Source organism: Mobula hypostoma, chromosome 26, assembly GCF_963921235.1.
Source record: "Mobula hypostoma chromosome 26, sMobHyp1.1, whole genome shotgun sequence".
Classification (NCBI taxonomy): domain Eukaryota; kingdom Metazoa; phylum Chordata; class Chondrichthyes; order Myliobatiformes; family Myliobatidae; genus Mobula; species Mobula hypostoma.
This window is the reverse complement of record NC_086122.1, coordinates 26322078-26341441: the sequence shown is the minus strand read 5'-3', so window position 1 is coordinate 26341441 and position 19364 is coordinate 26322078. Positions and strand designations below refer to the sequence as shown.

The 19364-nt window shown below is 42.6% G+C and overlaps 1 protein-coding gene across 1 annotated transcript in view; it reads left to right on the top strand.

The window, feature by feature from the left end:
* The window catches only part of LOC134338206 (protein argonaute-3), a 109245-nt gene that overhangs the window by 33221 nt on the left and 56660 nt on the right, over positions 1-19364 (top strand). The gene's annotated exons all lie outside the window — the stretch shown is intronic.

The window sequence follows — 19364 nt, the reverse complement described above, 5'->3', positions numbered from 1 at the left end:
CATAGGAGAAGATGAGCTGCCAGCCCTGATTGACGATGAGATGACACCCCCATGTCCCACCACCCCAACACACAGGCCCCGGACAGATACTGTACCGATTCGCGAAGAACGCAGCGGTAGCCAGGAGGCACACAGCACATCTTTAAGAAAAAAGCCGAAATAAACATGCTAATTAATTAGGTGCCGCCTAGCACGTAATTGTCGGCCCAGATTAGAGGCGACGTAATCGGCAATGACAATGAGCACACGGTTGTTGCTGCGACACCACTCAAATAGTTGGTATATCTCAGTCCTATACGCTGCCCCCCCATCTCCTTCTGAGATTCCATCAGAAATGGTTGTATCATCAACAAGTTTATAGATGGCATTTGAGCTATACCTAGCCACACAGACATGGGTATAGAGGGTATATATGTATACAGATTTATAATATTAGGAAATGAACAGGTTGCGATCAAAAGTGATATATTTAATAATATTTATAAGTTAACAAATCAAAGTTTAATTCTCTCATTTACTTTGTCAAGTGACAAATGAATCAAAAGAGCTAGCAAAAAGTTACAAATTGAACACATTAAACAGCAGTAGGAAAACCTTTGGTGCAGTTGTTCAAAGCAATACCTTCAACATTTAATTTCTGATGAAGTTGTACAGGAAAGTGGAATACTATGGCAAATAAAATTAATAAAATGATAGAAACATTTAAAGCTTTTTAAAGACTTACTAATGCCAGCTGTGCTGACAGAATGAGCCATGTGTCTGCGTGGACAAGCAAGAAGATGGGAATTTAGGAATGGGGAGTAAGAAGGTGGGGAGGCGTAGTGATTAGCACAACGCTTTACAATGCAGGCAACCCGGGTTCTTTCCTTCTGCTGCCTGTGAAGAGTTTGTACGTTCTCCCCATGAGCATGTGGGTTTCCTTTGGGTGCTCCAATTTCCTCCTATCCATAGACATACCAGTTGGTGGGTTAATTGGTTATTGTCCCGTGATTAGGCTAGGACAGCGGTTCCCAATGTGGGTTCCACTGACCCCTCAATCAATAGTAAAGCTCTATGGCATAAAGGAGGTTGGGAACCTCAAGCTAGGATTAAATTGTGGGATTGCTGGGCGATGTGGCTCGAAGGGCCAGAAGTGCCTATTCCACACTGTATCACAATAAATAAAATTAAATTTTATTATTTTATTAATCTGCTCTCAATGCAGAGCAGTTATAGTGCATGGTGCTAACAGCCCACAATGTTAGTTAACAGAGCAATGGCTGCTTCAGGTGAAAGCATAGTACCTGACCTTGTATGGGTCTCCAGAGGCCAACTCACTGTGCAATGCTTACTTCAGTAGGAGCGCCTCCCATTTTCAAGTTTTCCTTGTTGGGTCTGGGTAGAGAGGAGGGGGGGAAAAACAGCTCCGCTCAGAAAATAGTGAGGGGGGAAACTGAAGCCCAAGTAGGCTACATTCCCTGGCTGAACCAGCTATCAAATGACTGACTGAACATTTCTGCTACTTGAAAGCAATCACAAACATTCCAAAGGTACTGACCATTAATTAACTAAAATATTGGGGGGGAAATTCCATTTAAAACCTGGAATATTTGATATCCTTTTTCAAAATAAGGATATACTTGCTATTGAAGGATTGCAGTGAAGATATGACTGTTCTCCAGGAGATGTGTCTCAATAGGCTAGGACTCAATTCTTCAGCGTACGGAGATCTTGAGACATAGATGTAGAGGACGTGTTTCCCCTTGCTGAGGGGTCTAGGACAGGTGACACAGCTCCAGAAATGGGAATTGGCTGCTCAGAGGGTAGTTCACTTTTGGAATTCTCTATCTTAGAAGATTATGGAAGTTCAATCAATGCATTTGTTTGAAATGAAGATCATGGGTTTCTAGGCATTATGGGAATCAAAAAATATACTGATATTGCTGGAAAATAGTGCTAGGATCATCCCTAATCTTAAGCAATGACGGAGCTGTCTGGGTGCTCTATTCTTGCTGCTGCTTATGTTTTTGAGTTCCGGAAGACATTTATATAAAGTTGGAACAACTAAAATCTAAAGATAGTTACACTGGCCTAAGTGCTTTGCAGATGTTCTCCATTGAAATAAATAGAGGGGGTACTCCCTGCACAAGTCTCACCTAGACACAGGTTCTTCAAGTAGGATTACTACAACCCTGCATTCTGCTGCCCAATACTGAACACTCCCTTTTTCTGTCCTGCCTCGGAGACAATTGCCTTTTGAGGCTGGAAGAAAATTGTCTCCTATGTTTTATTATTTCTGAACCTTGTTGTAGATCAGTCTTGTTACTTTGCATTCTTTGCTTTGTAGTTTAATGGCTAGAACAGAATACAGCATATGTCACTGTTTATTAGTTTGAGCGTGAGTTTATTTGACTGGTGCATTGCCATTGTGATCGGATGGTGGGGTGGAGATACGTCTCTGCCAAAGCGGCCAGTGAGTGAGTGGGCCAGTGAAGGAGTGGAGCTTTGAGGCTTTGACTCGAGAGATTCTGGCAGTTTTGGCAGTTGGTCTGTGCAGTCAAGTCAATCAAGATTTGAATAGCTGAGACTCAGCAGAAAGCAGCTGATTGGGCAATTGAGGTCAGGTGATCAAGCATTTTGAAAAGCTCAAGCAGATAAATAGAGGGATAGCTCAAGCGAAGCGGCCAGTGAGTGAGTGGGCCAGTGAAGGAGTGGAGCTTTGAGGCTTTGACTTGAGAGGCTTCGACGAGAAGAGGTGGACGACAAGCTTGCTCGCAGTTAGTCTTTACAATGTCTCCTGAGACGGTGATGTGCCTCTCATGTGAGATGTGGCAGTCTTGGGGGAATGCCCCTCTCCCACAGAGTCACATCTGCCAGAAGTGCATATGGCTGGGCGATCTGGAAGACCGTGTAAGGAATCTGGAGCAGCAGCTGGATGACCTTCGACTCATAAGGGAGAATGAGGCAGTCGTAGATGAGAGCTACAGGGAGGTAGTCACACCTAGGCTGTCGGAAGCAGGTCGTTGGGTGACAGTCAGAGGGGGGAAAGTGAAGGTGAGCAGACAGGTAGTGCAGAGCACCCCTGTAACCATTCCCCTGAATAATAAGTTTACCGTCCTGGATACTGTTGGTGGGGACGACCGACCAGGTGTGAGCCACTGTGGCAGGCCCTCCGGCACTGAGTCTGACCCGGTGGTGCAGAAGCGTGGGAGGGAGAAGAGGAGAGCTGTCATCATTGGAGACTCTATAGTCAGGGAACAGACAGGAGATTTTGTGGACGTGAGAAGGACACCCGCATGGTTTGTTGCCTCCTGGGTGTGAGGGTCCAGGATGTCTCTGACCAGGGGGTGCACGACATCCTGGTACGAGAGGGAAAGCAACCAGAAGTCGTGATACATGTTGGGACAAACGACATAGGCAGGAAGAAGGATGAGGTCCTGAAGTGTTAGTTTCAGGAACTAGGCAGAAGGCTGAAGAACAGGACCTCAAGGGTGGCGTTCTCAGGATTGCTGCCAGTGCTACGTGACAGTGATGGTAAGAATTGGAGGAGATGGCAGTTGAATGCGTGGCTGAGGAGTTGGTGCAGGGAGCAGGGTTTTAGATTTTTGGATCATTGGGATCTCTTCTGGGGAAGGTGGGACCTGTACAGATTGGATGAGTCGCACCTGAACTCGAGGGGGGGCAATATCCTTGCAGATAGGTTTGCTAGCATGGTTCGGGAGGGTTGAAACTAATTTGCGAGGGGGATGAGACCCAGAGCGATAGAGCAGTGAAAGAAGTGCATGGAGTAAAGCCAGATCTAACATATAGAGAGGCTTTGAGGAAAGAGAAGCAGAATAAACGGTGTAAAGACACTAAGGTAGAAGAGCTGAAGTATGTGTACCTCAATGCAAGAAGCATCAGGAACAAAGGTGATGAACTGAGAGCTTGGATACATACATGGAATTATGATGTAGTGGCCATTACAGAGACTTGGCTGGCACCAGGGCAGGAATGGATTCTCAATATTCCTGGATTTCAGTGCTTTAAAAGGGATAGAGAGGGCGGGAAAAGGGGAGGAGGGGTGGCATTACTGCTCAGGGATACTATTACAGCTACAGAAAGGGTGGGTAATGTAGCAGGATCTTCTTTTGAGTCAGTATGGGTGGAAGTCAGGAACAGGAAGGGAGCAGTTACTCTATTGGGGGTATTCTATAGGCCCCCTGGTAGCAGCAGAGATACAGAGGAGCAGATTGGGAGGCAGGTTTTGGAAAGGTGCAAAAATAACAGGGTTGTTATCATGGGTGACTTTAACTTCCCTAATATTGATTGGCACCTGATTAGTTCCAAGGGTTTAGATGGGGCAGAGTTTAAGTGTGTCCAGGATGGATTCCTGTCACAGTATGTGGACAGGCCGACTAGGGGGAATGCCATACTAGATCTAGTACTAGGTAATGAACCGTGTCAGGTCACAGATCTCTCAGTGGGTGAGCATCTGGGGGACAGTGACCACCGCTCCCTGGCCTTTAGCATTATCATGAAAAAGGGTAGAATCAGAGAGGATAGGAAAATTTTTAATTGGGGAAGGGCAGATTATGAGGCTATAAGGCTAGAACTTGTGGGTGTGAATTGGGATGATGTTTTTGCAGGGAAATGTACTATGGACATGTGGTCGATGTTTAGAGATCTCTTGCAGGATGTTAGGGATAAATTTGTCCCAGTGAGGAAGATAAAGAATGGTAGGGTGAAGGAACCAAGGAACCAAACAAGTGAGGTGGAAAATCTAGTCAGGTGGAAGAAGGCAGCATACATGAGGTTTAGGAAGCAAGGATCAGATGGGTCTATTGAGGAATATAGGGAAGCAAGAAAGGAGCTTAAGAAGGGGTTGAGAAGGCCTTGGTGAGTAGGGTAAAGGAAAACCCCAAGGCATTCTTCAGTTATGTGAAGAAAAAAGGATGACAGGAGTGAAGGTAGGACCGATTAGAGATAAAGGTAGGAAGATGTGCCTGGAGGCTGTAGAAGTGAGCGAGGTCCTCAATGAATACTTCTCTTCGGTATTCACCAATGAGAGGGAACTTGATGATGGTGAGGACAATATGAGTGAAGTTGATGTTCTGGAGCATGTTGATATTAAGGGAGAGGAGGTGTTGGAGTTGTTAAAATACATTAGGACGGATAAGTCCCCGGGTCCTGACGGAATATTTCCCAGGCTGCTCCACAAGGCGAGGGAAAAGATTGCTGAGCCTCTGGCTAGGATCTTTATGTCCTCGTTGTCCACGGGAATGGTACCGGAGGATTGGAGGGAGGCAAATGCTGTCCCCTTGTTCAAAAAAGGTAGTAGGGATAGTCCGGGTAATTATAGACCAGTGAGCCTTACGTCTGTGGTGGGAAAGCTGTTGGAAAAGATGCTTAGAGATAGGATCTCTGGGCATTTAGAGAATCATGGTCTGATCAGGGACAGTCAGCATGGCTTTGTGAAGGGCAGATCGTGTCTAACAAGCCTGATAGAGTTCTTTGAGGAAGTGACCAGGCATATAGATGAGGGTAGTGCAGTGGATGTGATCTGTATGGATTTTAGTAAGGCATTTGACGAGGTTCCACATGGTAGGCTTCTTCAGAAAGTCAGAAGGCATGGGATCCAAGAAAGTTTGGCCAGGTGGATTAGAATTGGCTTGCCTGCAGAAGGCAGAGAGTCGTGGTGGAGGGAGTACATTCAGATTGGAGGATTGTGACTAGTGGTGTCCCATAAGGATCTGTTCTGGGACCTCTACTTTTCGTGATTTTTATTAACGACCTGGATGTGGGGGTAGAAGGGTGGGTTGGCAAGTTTGCAGACGACACAACGGCTGATGGTATTGTAGATAGTGTAGAGGATTGTCAAAGATTGCAGAGAGACATTGATAGGTTGCAGAAGTGGGCTGAGAAGTGGCAGATGGAGTTCAACCCGGAGAAGGAGAAGTGTGAGGTGGTACACTTTGGAAGGACAAACTCCAAGGCAGAGTACAAAGTAAATGGCAGGATACTTGGTAGTGTGGAGGAGCAGAGGGATCTGGGGGTACATGTCCACAGATCCCTGAAAGTTGCCTCACAGGTGGATAGGGTAGTTAAGAAAGCTTATGGGGTGTTAGCTTTCATAAATTGAGGGATAGAGTTTAAGAGTCGCGATGTAATGATGCAGCTCTATAAAACTCTGGTGAGGCCACACTTGGAGTACTGTGTCCAGTTCTGGTCGCCTCACTATAGGAAGGATGTGGAAGCATTGGAAAGGGTACAGAGGAGATTTACCAGGATGCTGCCTGGTTTAGAGAGTATGCATTATGATCAGAGATTAAGGGAGCTAGGGCTTTACTCTTTGGAGAGAAGGAGGATGAGAGGAGACAAGATAGAGGCGTACAAGATAATAAGAGGAATAGATAGAATGGATAGCCAGCGCCTCTTCCCCAGGGCACCACTGCTCAATACAAGAGGACATGGCTTTAAGGTAAGGGGTGGGAAGTTCAAGGGGGATATTAGAGGAGGGTTTTTTACTCAGAGAGTGGTTGGTGTGTGGAATGCACTGCCTGAGTCAGTGGTGGAGGCAGATACACTAGTGAAGTTTAAGAGACTACTAGACAGGTATATGGAGGAATTTAAGGTGGGGGCTTATATGGGAGGCAGGGTTTGAGGGCACAACATTGTGGGCCGAAGGGCCTGTACTGTGCTGTGATGTACTATTCTATGTTCTATGTTCTAAAGGAGGTGTAAGGCGCTCCTTCCCTCCACTGGTCTGCTGGTCACCCTTGAGTAAGGTGTAGCACCTACTTGGCCTCCCAATCAGGGTCACATGAAACTATGGGAGCAGGTGGTGGATGGTAATTTGAGCAGCTGATGCATATCATAAGTCCTGGTTATGCTACCACTGATCCCAGACAGACACTCTCTGAAGCGTATTGATAATGGCTGGGGTGATCCAGCTTGTAAAGGCACTGCCCAGAAGAAGGCAGTGGCAAACCACTTCTATAGAAAAGCTTGCCAAGAACGATCGTGGTCAAGACTTTGATAACCTTCATCATATGATACAGTACATAATGATGATGATTGTTATTGGTATGTTCAGCAAGACTTGGTTCAATAGTGACAGCTCCACATTAGTTTGAAACTCTGAGTATTAACCTTCCTTTAATAATGTTTTAAAAGTTTTTGCATTACTTGTGAAATGCTGTCAACTAATCAGTTAACAATTTTATTAATTATGACAGCAGCCACCCCACACCCTCTGTAACCATATATCAGTCACTTATTGTGCAAAGGAATTTATTGGGCCATAAAACATTTGACTTTCTCAGTGCCTCGAAGTTCACCCAAAACCTGACCAGTATCAACATTCTCATCTCAAAATTGCTTTAAGTGCAGGAGTAAAAAAAAATAGTACCAGTTCTATCTCAGTAGCCACTGAAGAAATAAATGGAAACTGATCTTATGTTAAGTGGAATGGGGTTTACTCAAATGGTATTTACTGAAACTTATCCTTCGTCTTAGGGTATTTTGGCAACTTTTCATTATTAAAATTGAGCAATGTGTTATTTGTGATGTAATTCTTTCTTACCTTATTTCGAAAGCAATACTAGAAAACTACGAATGCTGGAAGTAGTTGGGCAGCTTCTTTGGGGAAAGAAATGGCCAACATGTAGAGTCGATGACTTTTCATCAGAACTGAAATATCACGACATGGATGAAAAATTGACTGTTTCTCTCTAGAAATGCCACCAGACCCAGTGCTCATGTCTAATTGCAAAACGACCATGCAACACTGACAGTCCCAATATTTCCATTCTCCTTACTCGAGGTAACCTGCGCTTCCTGAACTTCGTTCAGTCCGGAGCAACCCCAATGCCATTGTCAAGTTTCTTGCCGAGGGGAGTACTTTTATGGTTTGGCTGGCTAACCTCTGTGTTGCAGAGAGCAAATGTCAACTCTGAGCCAACTCATTGTATCATTCTCTGAACCATGACCTGGCCCTATCAATAAACATCAAGTCATTTTCTCCCTGAAGTCACTAACCTCATTTCCTCAGGCGATCTTCCTTCCATTGTCTCCACGCCAACATTCCCGACTTGGGCTGCCAGGGAAGACCCGTGGTTTCATCTTGTTCTCGTTCCACCAGATTTACTTCTCCCTTTGACCCATCTCCCTTTGCAGAGCAGACTCAATGGGCCAAATGCCCTAGTACTCTTATTATCTTGTGATCTCCATACTTTCTCCCATGGTCTTGTCCTTGGTTTCTCTCAATGCATAAGTGTTTGACCTAAAACACTAACTCTATTTACTTTTTATTGATGCTACTTGAGTGCTCAGTTAAATAGTTTTACAAAAATTGTGCCATTTCACTATTTATTGAATCTGGTAAAGAAATTTAGAAGTATTGCTGACAATATCATTTGCAACTGTCAAAAATAGTAATATTTCTCTTTAGATTGTTGTAATATAGAAATTGTACTTTTTCTTTCATAAAATACTCTTCTTTTTTAAACTGGTAAGCAGCACCAGTCAGTGTTGACCTGTTTCAAACGAAAGCCATGGAGACTAACCTTGGCCATGGTTTGTAATGACTTTGAAATCATAGACCAATTCATCACAGATCCAGGCCATGTGGCCCATCAAATGCATGCCAAATGTAGTGCCCACCAAGCTAGTCCCAATTTCGTGTTCAGCCCATATTCTTCTAAGCTCCACTCTTGCTTGTACCTACCTTAGTGTTTCTTAAATGATACATATGTACATGCTTTTACTACTTCCATATGCTTGCCATTCGTGTGTGAAAACATTGCTCTTCAAGTCCCTTTTAAATCCTTCCCTTCTGACCCTAAATTTATGCTTCCTAATTTTGGACTCCCCTGCCCTGGGAAAAAGCCTGCTACCATCCACCTTGTCTATGCTGTTCATGATTTTATAAACCTCTAAGGTCACTCGTCATCTCTGGTCTTGGCAGCTTCTCCAGAGTGCCAGTTAAAGGCCCTCCAGTCCTGGCAACATTCTCGTAAATATTTCTGTGCTCCATCCTATAATAGGGTGACCAAAGCTGCGCAGAAATAACTTATTACTCAGAGCCCTGACTAATGAAGGCCAGTGTGCTGTATGCCTTTTTCACCACCCTGTGTACCTTTAACAGCACGTTCATCAGACTCTGAACTTGTACTCCTCAGACCCTCTTCCATTACACTCTGAGAGACCTGCCACGAGTCCTATGCTGGTTTGACTTTCAAAAATGCATTACCTCATACTTATCTGTATTGAAATCCGTTTGCCATTCCTCGGCTTCCTTCCCTAATTTATCATGATTCCCCTGAAATCTGTGATAACCACCTTCACTCTCGGCAACACCATGTCATTCCATGTCATCTGCAAACTCACTGATCAAGCCTTGTGCATTTGCATGCAAATTATTTGTATACATAACGAACAACAAGGGTCCCAACACCAACCCCCGCAGCACACCATTAGTCATCGGTTTACATTCCGAGAAACCCAATTTTAAATCCACCTAACCAGCTGTTCCTGGATTCCATGGAATCTAACTTTCCAAGCAAGCCTGCAGAATCTTGTTGAAGGCCTTGCTAAAGTCCAAATAGGCAAGATACACTACCTAATGCTCATGGACCCTTTTGGTTACCAATCTTAAAAACAACTCTTAAAAGGTTCATCAAGCTCAGTTTCCCACATGCAAAACCATGCTGACTGCTCCTAACCAAACTGGTAGATTCTGTCCCTCAGAATTCCCTCCAGTAATTTCCCCACTGCTGATGTAAGGCAGTTCCCAGGCTTGTTTGTGCTAACCTCAAACAACAGAACAACATCAGCCAGATTCTGGTCTTTGGGAACTTTGCCAATGAATAATGGTGAGGTATCTTCGAACAGGCTTCTGCAATTTCTTCTCTAGCCCCCTACAAAGTCCAGTGGGAATTTGTAGAAAATGTGATTTAGTCACCGATTAAGTCCTTATCCATGATGAATGGGTATTAGGACTAAACTGATAGATGAAACAGTATAACAAATTATGGGAAGTTGACGTGCAGGTGCAGCATGATTTAAGAAGGCAAGTGATTTAAAACCTACAACAAGACAGTACAGCAGAGTACAGGCCATTTAGCCCACAATGTTGTGCCAAACTTTTAACCTACACCAAGATCAATGCTCCCTCCCCCTCCTGTCTTCTATCATTTTGGATCTCCCCCTCCCCCTCCAACTTTCAAATCTCTTACTCACTCTTCCTTCAGTTAGTCCTGACGAAGGGTCTCGGCCTGAAACGTCGACTGCACCTCTTCCTAGAGATGCTGCCTGGCCTGCTGCGTTCACCAGCAACTTTGTGTGTTGCTTGAATTTCCAGCATCTGCAGAATTCCTGTTGTTTCCAAGATCAATGTAATACTTTTCTGCAGCATAAATGTTACATATCTCTAGCTTGTCTGCCTGTACCACAAACTTGCCGCAGGTTCCACACACCTATGATCCTGTATGTAAAACTGAATACTTCTGACATGTCCGCTGTACTTTCCCCAAATCACCTTAAAATTATGCCGCCTTGTATTAGGCTTTTCCACCCTGGAAAAAAGGCGCTGGCTATCCACTCTGTCATTTATTATCTTAGACACCTCTATCGTCAGCTTTCATTTTCCTTTGTTCCAAAGAGAGAGCCGTAGCTCGCTCAACCTTTCCTCGTGCTCTGTAATCCAGGTAAATCTTCTCTAAAGCTTCCAAAACCAAAACTGAACAAAACACTTAAGGAGCTGCAAAATTACTTCACGGCTCTTGAACTCAGTGACGGCCAACACACCATTCACTTTCTTTACCAACGTATGAACTTATACAGCAGCTTTGAGGCATCTATGGATGTGGACCCTGAGTTTCCTCTGTTCCCCCACACTGCCAAAAATCCTGCTATTAACCCTTTACTTTGTCTTCAGGCTCAGCATCTAAAGTGTATCACTTCACACTTTTCTGGATTGAACTCCATTAACCTTTTCTCAGCACAGCTCTGCATCCCATCAATGTCTATTGTAACCTACACCATCTATGCTATTGACAGCTTCACCAACCTTTGTGTTATCTGCAAGTTTACTAACCCACTCTTCCATTTCCTCAACCAAGTCATTATAAAACTCACAAAGAGCAGGGGTCGCAGAACCGACCGCTGTAGAACACCACTGGTCACCGGCCTCCAGGCAAAATATGCTCCACCTCTGCCTTCTTTGGGCATGCCAAATCAGAATCCACGTAGACAAGGATCCCTGGATCCCATGCCTCCTGACTTTCCTACCATGGAGAACCTTGTCGAGCACCTTACTAAAATCCATATGCACCACATCCACTGCTCTGCTTTCATCAGTGTGCTTTGTCGCATCCTCAAGGAATTCATTCAGGCCCATGAAGCACTATTTGCCCCTCCCAAAGTCACGCTGACTATCCCTAATCAGACTATGTTTCTATAAGTACTTGTAAATTTAGTCTCTCAGAAATCCGCTTCAATAGTTCGTCCACCACTGATGTAAGATTCATCTATTAAATATCTTGAACAAAGGAATAACTTTTGCATCCCTCTAATCTTCTGGTACTGCACTTGTGTCCAGTGAGGATACAAAAAAAAATCACCAAATGTGCAGCAATCTCTTTCCTCACTTCCTTTGTAATCTGAGGTATATCCCTCTGAGCCCCAGGGACTTAACTATCCTAATGTTTTACAAAAGTTACAGCACATCATTTTTTAACGTCAACATGTTCCAGTATACTAACCTGTTCTATGCTGTCCTCACATTTGTCAAGGTCCCTTCACTGGTCCCTGATCGGTCCTACCTTCACTCTAGTCATCCTCCTGTTCTTCATATATGTGTAGAATGCCTTGGTGAGTTGGATTCAGGTCAACTTCAAAGCTTCCTCATGTCCCCTTCTTGCTCTCTTAAGTCCATTCTTTAGCTCCTTCCTGGCTACCTTATAGCTCTCCAGAACCTGTTTGATCATTGCTTCCTGACCTTAACGGCTTCTTTTTTTCCCTTGATTAGGTCTTCCACATCTCTTGTTAACTATGGTTCCTTCATTCTACCATCCGTGCCCATCTCAATAGGATAAACCTATCCAGAACCCCATGCAAGTACAGTACTCCCTTAGCAACCTCCCCATTTCTATTGTGCATTTCCCTGTGAGCATCTGTGCACAATATGTGTTCCAAGGTTCCTGTCTAATAACATCATAATTCACTCTCCCCCAATTAAATCCAAGAGCAAAAATATTTTACAGCAATTATATCAGGCCCTAGTGAACCTGCATCTGGAATATTATAGAAGGTTTGTTTGACTACCTATGTGAGATAGTTTGAAGCAGAAAGTCTGCAAGTTTAATTTTGCATTGGTAGACAGATGCACAAGAAATAATTCCTGGAAGGGGAAGGTGATCCTGCAGGAAGAGAGAGAGCAGATTGAACTTGTATTTGCAAGAGTTTAGAAGAATGGGCAGTGCTGTCATTGAATTATACAAAATGCCTATGGGCCTCTATATGGTAGACACAGGTAAGTTTCTCTTGGCTGGAGTGCCTAGAGCCAAGGTTGAAAATTCAAAAGAAGTTGGCCACTCAGAGCTTGATAAGTTGGTGTTCGTTCACCAGAGTGCAATGAATGTGTAATTTGCTACGCAAGAGATCTGTGGCAGGTCAGTTGCCAACTGTGTTCAAAACAGAGATGGGTACATTTTTGAATCTGAAGTTAGTTGAGTGACATGGCAAGTAGAAGGAAACTGGTACTGAGGTAACAGATAAGCTATGATCTTACTTAGTGGCAACCACCCACAGGGGCCAGGTAGCTTACTCTTTCTACCTTATATTCCTACCAAGTTAACTTCAGATTACTGGCATCAACATAACACCAGAATTATGGTGTTGTTTCATAGATTTTTGTTTCTGCATCCAGAATCAGTCATACAGCATAGAAGGATATAATTTAACCTGTTGAACTTTTTGTGCTGTCCAGCCTGTTCCATTCACTGTTCTTTTGCCATAGCCCCACAAATAATGATTTTTCAAGTACGTTGACCCAAATGGTTTAAATCAATATCAAGTTTGCTTTTGTTACCTGTCTCCTGATTGGTGTTTTTGTTGTTGTTCTCCCAACTAGTTCCCCTTTTTCTTTTTGCAGTAATCATTATTACCCATGTTTTTGACCACCCTTTGAGTCCTTTGTCCTTGCATTCCTTGAGTGGCTTAGTATCAGAATCTGCCTGGTAATTTTCTTTGTTAATGTATGTTAAATGGAAATAGCTAATGTACTTTCTGAAGATGCAATAAAACATGTTTGTTAAGATTTATCCTGAAATTCCTCTGAATGCGAGGTCAGTTTTTGCACTTTGCACTACCACCATCACTTGCATTTTTGTCAACGCCCAACTTGTGCTTGTCCTTCTCTACATTAACTTTCTACTACCACTTCGTCACGAAACATATTTTATCTAGCTTTGAAATTTCTGAGCAAGTTTTCTGAATTTCAAAATCCAAATTATTCATAGACATTAGTGTAAACTATTATGAAACCTGTCCCAGCCCTGTGGCTTCCTTCGTAATTAGTTGGTCTACTGTTTATACTTGAGCACTCTATCAGGGTGGATATACTGTATGGCAATCAGTTCCCTAAATATTTCCCGCATTTTTTAGGGTAAATATTTGTCTTAACTTTATTTTGCATTTGCCTAATTGTATAAGCCAACATTATTCCTTTTAGTTTTGATAAGCCACTGCACACTGCAGAGTTACATTAACAACTCTTGCACCTTGTGACCTCTGAATTAGATTTGTTAAAAATCATTTGGTGTAAATTCATGGAGTGTTAGGGGCATTAGGAGAAGATATTAAAAACAGGACAATTGATGGAGAAACACAGAGAAACACACTCAGGCCCGAAGCCACACAATTCACTGATGAATTGTATAACACTAGCTGAGTCCTCGTCTGTTACATTTACTGGTATTTAGCGGGAGTGTTGAAAGGCATCCATTTACTTTGATGTGGTTTGTATTTCAGCCAGATGTAAGTATAGAGGAATTGTCTGTCTCATTTGCAAGATCTATTTAGCACTTAAGCTGTTAATACATTTCTGAATCTTTTAGTTGTTGGAATATCCCGGAAGAAGTAGTAGTTGCATGAGAATCCCAATATTTCCTGTACTGACAAGCTTTTTCGGAACAGTGATCATTTTAAGATGGTCATGGGTAAGGATAAGACTGGTCCTTGAATGAAAGTGCTAAACTGTGGGAGACTAATTACAACAGTATTGGATAGGAACTGTGGGCACGTGGCCAAGTGGTTAAGGCATGGGACTAGTGACCTAAAGGTCGTGAATTCGAGCCCCAGCCGAGGCAACGTGTTGTGAAGGCGCTTAATCACACGTTGCTCTACGACGACACTGGTGCCAAGCTGTATGGGTCCTAACGCCCTTCCCTTGGACAACATTGGTGTCATGAAGAGGGGAGACTTGCAGCATGGGCAACTGCTGGTCTTCCATACAACCTTGCCCAGGCCTGCGCCCTGGAGAGTGAAGACTTTCCAAGCACAGATCCATGGTCTCGTAAGACTAACGGATGCCTTTAGATTAAAAACTAATTATCATTCGGCAAGTGGAGAGTGGCTAGGTGTGAGAGTGGAGCACAAGCCAAGATTGTTAGCCGGGGCAGGTCCCTGAATATTGTTCATTTATTTGAGAAGACAATAGAAATAATCCAGTAAATAGGCTGCTGAGCTTTACACTAGTGGTAGGGAAATTATTGGAGAAGAATCTTAGGAATAGAATTTACTCCTATTTTGTAAAACATGGACTGATTGGGTTAGTCAGCAAGGTCCTGACTTTCAATTTTAGATGGAGCTTTTAGAGGAAGTGACAAAGAAGATTGATGAGGTGAAGACTACACAGATATTAGTAAAGCATTTTATAAGGCCCTTCACGGTAGGCTTGTCCAGAAGATTTAAGTCCCATGGAGTCCATGGTGAGCTGGCAAGAGGAGGAGAAGTTAGTCAAACTTGGGTTGTTTTCTCTGGATTGCCAAACTGAAGAGTGACCTGTTTAGAAGCATCTCAAATTATAAGAAGCTTAGATAGAGTAGCCAGTCATTCTTTATCCCAAGTATTAGAAGACATGGGTTTAAGGTGAGAGGAGGAAAGTTTTTAGTCAGTGTCTGGTACTCAATACCGGAGGAAATGATAGAAACAGATATGAAAGAAGCATTTAGACCATCTGAATACAGGTGTATTAGTTAGATTGGCATCAATGTTGGTGCAGACATGGTGAGCTTGGAGGCCTATCCTGCTGTATGTTCTGAGGAGAAAGTATTAAATAATTATGTCAGCAAAAGTATTCAATGGAAAATTTGTGGGGAAGGAACAGTGGATCTATTCTTCCAGATTGAGTCAGGCTGCAAAAGTTGTGTGGGCACAGTAACATAGAGTAAAATATGATTGAATCTACTTCTTTTGGGGAGGGAAAATGAAATTTCATTTACATGGTGTTTTGTTACATCAGCAGAATGGATTAAAGCACTTAGTTTTAACCAATGAAGTACTCTGAAAAGCATTTACATTTAAACAGATAAATGCATTGCCCATATAACACATATCAAAGTGTCATAATAACTAAGTTCATGAGCATTGCTTAACCTTCCCAACTTTACTTAGTTCCATGGGAATGTTTCTGTGCGTTAATGCCCCATCTGAAAGATAGCACTTGTATATGGACCAAGAGTGTGCTTTAATTGGTAACAAGCTTCATGTAACTTTTAAATAGAGATGTTTGATCTTTATGTTCATTTTAGCTTCATTTCATCCATTCCTTTTTGTTGAAGATTAGTGCTTCGTTATGAATCAGAATCAGGTTTAATATCACCAGCATATTATTAAATTTGTTAACCTTGCGGCAGCAGTACAATGTAATACATGATATTAGAGAGAAAAACTGTGAATTACAGTTAGTGTATTAATATGTATATCAGGTAGTTAAATATGTAGTGCAAGAACAGAAATAAAAAACGTAGTGAGGTGGTGTTCATGGCTTCAGTGTCCATTCAGAAATCGGATGGCAGAGGGGGGAAAAACTGTTCCTGAGTCACTGAGTGTGAACTCTCAGGCTTCTGTATCCTCCTCCCTGATGATAACACTGAGAAGAGGGCATATCCTGGGTGGTGGGGGTCCTTAATGATGGACGCAGCCTTTTTGAGGCTTCTTGAAGATTTCTTGGATACTACGGAGGCTAGTGCCCATGATGGAGCTGACTAATTTTACCACTCTCTGCACCTTACTTTGATCCGCAGTAGCCCCTCAACCCCCCGCCAAACAGTGACGCAGCCATTCAGAATGCTGTCCACGGTACATCTGTAGACATTTTTGAGTGTTTAAGCTGACATTCCAAATCTCCTCAAACTCCTAATGAAATATAGCTGCTGTCTTGCCTTCTTTATTGATCTGCTAGGGCCAAGTTAGGTCTGTAGAGATATTAACACCCAGGAATTTGAAATTACTCATGCTCTCCAATTCTGCTCCCTCAATAAGGATTCATGAGTGTTCCCTAATGTTGCCCTTCCTGAAATCCACAATCAGTTCTTTGGTCTTGCTGGCATTGAGTGCAAGGTTGTTGCTGCGACAGCACTTAACTAGCTGGTATATCTCACTCTTGTATGTCCTCTCGGTACCACTTGAGATTCTGCCAACAATGGTGGTATCATCAGCAAATTTATAGATGGCATTTGAGCACATTCATGGGTGCAGAGAGGGTAGAGCAGTGGGCTAAACACACATCCCTGAGGGGTGTATCGGTGTTGAGTGTCAGTGTTGATTGTCAGTGAGGTGGAGATGTTATTAACCAATCCGCGCTGATCGTAGCCTTCTGGGAAGGAAGTTGAGGATCCAGTTGCAGAGGGAGGTACAGAGGCCCACGTTCTGCAGCTTTTTGATCAGGACTGTAGGAATGATGGGGTGTTAAGTGCTGAGCTATAGTCAATAAACAGCATCTTGACATAGGTCCAAATATTCATACAAGGTTAGATCATAGTTTGACAGCTTTATTGTACTGAGTCATTAGCGTTGAAGTCACTATTTAATTATCTGGTGCTGGGAAATTGTTGATTTTGCATTCTGGTTATTCCTACAGTGTATTTGCACTATACCTCTGAATAGACAGGATCTCTTTTCCACAACCTGATAAAAACATAGGAACTAGCTTGACCTGCCTGAAGGACCTCCTGTAACTCTCACACGATCCTGTTCCGGAAGAACATTGCTATCCCTTGGTTATCACTTGCTCGATATCCTGGCATCACATTATCTTCACCACCGGAAGAGCAATAGTGGTTAAACAAGACAGCTGCCCACATCTGTCAGCGTAATGAGGATATAACCTAAGCGATTCAAATAATGTCCCCATTCTGCATGTGGGGGGAGAAAAGGAGCTGGTAACCAATAAGCACGATGCATCATGAATAGTTTGTAGTTTAGCTCTATTTTACCTGGTTTGCACTATTACTCCTAAGTACCTTCATAGAGTTCTGGTGCATAGATGGGAATAAGCTGAATGACTCAATGTCTCACACAGAGTCAGACAGCATTCATGCATGTTCTAAAGCAGGGGTTCCCAGCCTGGGGTTCAAGGACCCCTTGGATTAATGATAGGGGTCCATGACATAAAAAAGGGCTGGGAACCCCTGTTCTAAAGTGATGTAGAATATGTGTTTCCCAATAGGACAAGTAACATTCAAACCACCCAAGCCAGACGTTGACCATTAGCAACAAGGAAGAATCTAACTGAATCCTCTTGCTCTCAGTAGCATTGACCTCTGAAAGCACATCTTCAACAACCTGGTGTGCAGTATTGACTCATCAAGTAGATAGATCTTCAGTTAATTAACACTATATTCAGGATCCTGTTTTTCTTTTCACAACCTTGGCGTGCTTATGTGTGACATGAATCTGTCTAGAAGGCACCCAAATAAAAACCTATACATTTTATCTTGGAACGTGTGACAATAATAATAAGCCAATAAGCAAGTTGCTGTAAACTTCCAGGGCGTTTTACAGATTCTGCTGTTTATTTTCAGCTCAACACATTTGCTGCCATCAAATTATTTGCTTCCACCACATAAACATCTGATACTTATTTTCTAGCAGTTTTGTGCTTTACATTCAAGTACTTTATTTGTTATTGTGATACGAATTGTTAGTGGAAGATAAATTAATACTGTGTTGTATTTTACTGCCTATAATAAAGTTGAAGCCTGTACTAAATTTTCATGATAGTTAAGCTATTTTTCAAAACAATAAAAATAGATGTAATACTGCATTGGTTTTCATTTTATGCCCTTGAATAGGCATACTAACTCAAGCATGAGTTTGTTGGTGCAGAGATGGCATATTCTCTGTAAGATTGGCTGTGTTTAAGATCCAATCTCACTGTAGTTCTGGGAAGAAAAATGTGTGAATGCAGCATCAATAATAATCGTAGTAATCTACCAATTTGCCTGAATTTCTAATCTCCTTAATATTTCACGATAGTTGGTGCGTTTTAGAAGTAATTAAGCATTAGTTTAAAAATGTGTCTTTTGAATATTCTAAATATGAAGCTTTACTTGTAAATTATTTGAAAGATATAAAAGATAAAATGTTTAATTTTGTACTGTGTAATATGTAATGAGAGTAGATTTGTTGTATTCTCCCATTCTGTTTTCCATCTTGTTTCTCTATGATTATGGTTGCTTGTCTACGAACAAAATTTATTAGAATTGCATCAGCAGCCAACTTTGTTTTCCATCTAATATTCAACCAAAATCAAAGAAACAAGTTTCCAACCTCAGAAATGAGGAGATTTGGATCTATGCAGTTTATAGTGGATTAAGATTGTACACCATTATATGACACTGCATATTCTCCCTGTGGCTGTGTGGATTTCCTCCAGGTGCTCCAGTTTCCTCTCACAGACCAATGACATACCAGTTGGTAGGTTAATTGTCACTGTGAATTGTCCCGTGATTAGGCTAGGATTAAATTGGGGTTTGTTGGGTGGTGCAGCTGAAAGGGCTGGAAGGGAGTATTCCGCACTGTATTTCAATAACTAAACAAATATATCAGTTGTGAGCCAAACTAATTCCACCCCCGCCGCACAAGTTCCTAATCAAGATTAATCAGAAGAAACTGATTAACATCCAAAAAACAAAGAGCAGAAAAGCCTGCAAAATGGTGAATACAGCCCAGTCCCATCACAGGAAAATCGCTCCCACCGTTGAGCCCATCTACAGGGAGCTCTGCCACTAAAGAGGTTAAAAGTGAAATGTTTGAGGGGAACATGAGGGGGACCCTCTTCACTCAGGTGGTGATGAGTGTATGGACTGAGTAGTGCATGCGGGGGCAATTTCAACATT